Source organism: Delphinapterus leucas, chromosome 7 (genome assembly GCF_059928025.1).
Source record: "Delphinapterus leucas isolate spDelLeu-1000000601 "Yukka" chromosome 7, BTC_Dleu_Yukka2, whole genome shotgun sequence".
Taxonomy (NCBI): Eukaryota; Metazoa; Chordata; class Mammalia; order Artiodactyla; family Monodontidae; genus Delphinapterus; species Delphinapterus leucas.
The window spans coordinates 40,923,120-40,927,681 of record NC_143135.1 but is presented as its reverse complement, the minus strand read 5'-3'; positions in this window follow the sequence as shown (position 1 = coordinate 40,927,681).

Here is a 4,562-nt window from a genome sequence, read left to right as displayed (position 1 = left end):
CAAGACCAGATAGAACATTCAAATTAATGTGGACTTCGTGTAGTACACATGTATATATCATGTAAAAAGCCACAACTCAGCTCTAATTGTTTTTTGCTAGTCAAAAGGCCGGCCCAGCATTTATGGAATATCATATTTTTTAAAAAGAAACGCTGAAAATATGGATTTTACAAGAAATTTAGATTGTTTTTAAATGTTAACTTTTATTTTTTAAATTAAAGCTAAATATTCTGGAACCAATACCTACGTGGGAGTGTGGTTTCCCCCATATCACAAACGATCAATTCTCCGACAGCAACTGGGTGCCCTACAAGTCAACTCTATTCTGACACTATTTACCCAGAAACAGCATCAGATTCCACAAGGGTTCAGTCCCACAAGACGGCCCCCACTCAAATACCAGCCTCAAGTCCATGTTGTTCTGACCAACTGGCTATAAATCAGAGGCTCCTGCTACCCTCTCTTTGGGTTCAATTAATTTGCTAAACCAGCTCACAGAATTTAGAAAATCAATTTACTCACCAGATGAGTGGTTTATTACCGAGGATATTAAAGCACAGGAATCAACAGCCGGATGAAGAGATTCACAGGGTGAGGCTGAGAACAAAGAAACTTCAGTCCCCTTGGAGTTTGGAGCCCAGCACGGCGGCACGTAGAGGCATTCTGCTTCACCAACCTGGAAGCTCTCTGAAACCCCTCCTTTTGGATTTTAATGATGGCTTCACTACACAGACATGGTTGATTAAATCCTTAGGCACTGGTGATTAATTCAACCTCCAGAACCTTTCTTCTCCTCCTGGGTAATCAGGGAGTGGGGTTGAAAGTTCCAACCCTCTAATCAAGGTGGTTCCCCTGATAACCAGCCCCATCCTTACTTACTTTCCAAAATCACCTCATTAACATAAACCCAACTGTTGTGGAAAGAGGCTTGTTACGAATAACAAGGCACCCATTTCACTTCTATGGCTCTGAAGCATTTTTTCAGGAATTGAGGACAAGAGACAAAATACTGTAACAAAACATGCTCCATTGGTCTTACAGTTTAGGAAACTCCCAAGGGTTTGGGAACTGTGAGCCAGGAACTGTGGATGAAGACCAAATATATTTATTGTGAATTTTTATGAGTCAGGAATTTAGAAATTGCTTGTCTGAGCAGTTCTAGCTCAGGATCTCTCTCATGAGGTCACAATCCGATGCTAGCTGGGTCTGCAGTCATCTTAAGGTTTGAGAAGAATCTACTTCCAAGGTGGCTCACTCACGTGGTTGGCAAGTTGATCCGGGCAACTGGTGGGAGGCCTCACTTTCTCTCCATGTGGGCCTCTCCACAGGACTGCTTGAGTGTCATCATGACATGGTGACAGGTTTCCCCAGTCAGGGAGACCAAGGTGAAAAGCTGCAACGCTTTTAGACAAGCCTTAGAATTCACGCACCACCACTTTCATTGCATGCTATTCATTATACAAACTAGCTATGATTAACAAGTTTGTGTGTACCAGGTGAGGATAATTAAGGGTATTTTTGGAGGCTGGCTATCACAGGCTGTACGTTGCTTTTCCTTGTTTTTGTTTTGTTTTGTTTAGCGTGATTTATCCTGGAGATCGCTCCATATCGCTACATAGAAAATTCCTGACTCTTTAGAAAGCTGTAAAATATTCTATGGCAGAATATACTATTCCTCTATTGATAGATATGTATTGTTACATTGACTTTTTTGCTTCGTTTTGCTATTAGAAATAACACATCAGAGAATAATAACCTGGCACTTATGTCTCTTCATAAGTGTTCAAGTGTATCTGCAGGAGAAATTCCTAAGAATTAGAACTGTTCAGTCAAAAGGTGAATACATCTATTATTTGATAGATAATGCCAAATTCCCTTCCGTAGGAAATGTGTGTAAATTTGTACTTTCATCACCCATGTATGAAAGTGCATGTTTCAGCACAACCTTCTCAATAGTGATTACAGTCAAGTTCTAGGATTTTTGCCAATACAATAGATGAGATATGTTATCTTAGTAAAGTTTACATGTGCATTTCTTTTTTTGATTAAGGTTTAGTTTAGTTATCTTTTTAGATGTTTACAATGTGGTGTATGTTATGTGAACTGTCATAACTGGACTTTTGACCAATGTTTTCTAATGCATTATTAAAACTTTTTCTCCTGTGTTATTGTATTAAGGAGATTAGCCATTTGTTTGCAATAAGATTTGCATATTTCTTTCCAGGTTGTTTCCACTTATAGTGTTGTTTGCCTTGTAGAGGATTTATGTCGTTTTTATGTTGTGTTTTATGTTTCTATAGTATATCCTGCAATAGAATATTGTACAGCTATATAAAGAATAAGGAAGTTTTCTATGTAGCAATATAGAGACATCTCCAGGATAAATCATATTAAACAAAACAAAAAAAGAGTTCACAGAATGTAAACAAAGAATCTTAAAATTTGTACGGAGACACAAAAGACCCTGAATAGCCAAAGCAGTTTATAGGGTAAAAAAATGGAGCTGGAGGAATCAGACTCCCTGACTTCAGACTATACTACAAAGCTACAGTAATCAAGACAATATGGTATTGGCACAAAAACAGAAATATAGATCAATGGAACAGGATAGAAAGCCCAGAGATAAACCCATGCACCTATGGTCAACTAATCTATAACAAAGGAGGCAAGGATATACAATGGAGAAAAGACAGTCTCTTCAATAAGTGGTGCTGGGAAAACTGGACAGCTACATGTAAAAGAATGAAATTAGAACACTCCCTAACACCATACACAAAAATAAACTCAAAATGGATTTGAGACCTAAATGTAAGACTGGACACCATAAAACTCTTAGAGGAAAACATAGGAAGAAAACTCTTTGACATAAATCACAGCAAGATCTTTTTTTGATCCACCTCCTACAGTAATGGAAATAAAAACAATAAACAAATGGGACCTAATGAAACTTCAAACTTTTGCACAGCAAAGGAAACTACAAACAAGACGAAAAGACAACCCTCAGAATGGGAGAAAATATTTGCAAACGAATCAATGGACAAAGGATTAATCACCAAAATATATAAACAGCTCATGCAGCTCAATATTAAAAAAACAAAAAATCCAATCCAAAAATGGGCAGACATTTCTAAATAGACATTTAGAAATGTCTATTTAGAAATGTCTAAATAGACATTTCTCCAAAGAAGACATACAGATGGCCAAGATGCACATGAAAAGCTGTTCAACATCACGAATTATTAGAGAAATGCAAATCAAAACTACAAGGTATCACCTCACAGCAGTTAGAATGGGCATCATCAGAAAATCTACAAGCAACAAATGCTGGAGAGGGTGTGGAGAAAAGGGAACCCTCTTGCACTGTTGGTGGGAATGTAAATTGATACAGCCACTATGGAGAACAGTATGGAGGTTCCTCAAAAAACTAAAAATAGAATTACCATATGACCCAGCCATCCCACTACTGGGCATATACCCAGAGAAAACCATAATTCAAAAAGACACATGCACCCCAATGTTCATTGCAGCACTATTTACAATAGCCAGGTCATGGAAGCAACCTAAATGCCCATCGACAGATGAATAGATAAAGGAGATGTGGTACATATATACAATGGAGTATTACTCAGCCATAAAAATGAACGAAATTGGGTCATTTGTTGAGACGTGGATGGATCTAGAGACAGTCATACAGAATGAAGTAAGTCAGAAAGAGAAAAACAAATATTGTATATTAACGCATATATGTGGAACCTAGAAAAATGGTACAGATGAACCGGTTTGCAGGGCAGAAACAGACACAGATGTAGAGATCAAGCGTATGGACACCAAGGGGGGAAAGTGGCGGGGAGGGTGGGGGGGGGTGGGATGAATTGGGAGATTGGGATTGACATATATACACTAACATGTATAAAATGGATAACTAATAAGAACCTGCTGTATAAAAAAAATAAAATTCAAAAATTCAAAAAAAAAAGAATGTAAACAAAGGACGTTGCAGCCATTCAACCTTCAGCCACTGCAGCAGCTTGCCCTCACCCGCACAGCGCACCCTGAGGGGGTTCAGGATGGAGAGAAAACAGGATGCTGGCCATAGATAGTTAACGTGCATGTCAAAGGAAGAATTTAAATAAGCCCAGACTCTTGCATCTTCTCATACATAGAAAAGTGCTAAATTCATTAACTTGGGATGTCTGGTTTTTCCTTAATTAGCAGTAATATTGATATTTTGATGTTCGACTACCTTTTTTTTTTTGCAAAAACTCCTATATATCCTGACTCCTCCCTTAGGATGTATCCCAGGCTTAAATCCTCATAATGTCCCTAAATAAAGCATAATCCTCAACTTTTAGTTGTGCATTTTTTTTCAGTCGACAGTAGTATATCAAGGCATATGCTATGAGATATGGGTTCAAATTTTTAACTGGTTTCAAATAACTGAAAAGAATTCCCAATACCATTTATTAAAAATTCCATCTTTGTTCCACAGACTTGATGTTCTTCTATGTATTTGAATTTATTTCTGACTTTCTTTTCAATTCTATTTGTCGGTCTATTCATGC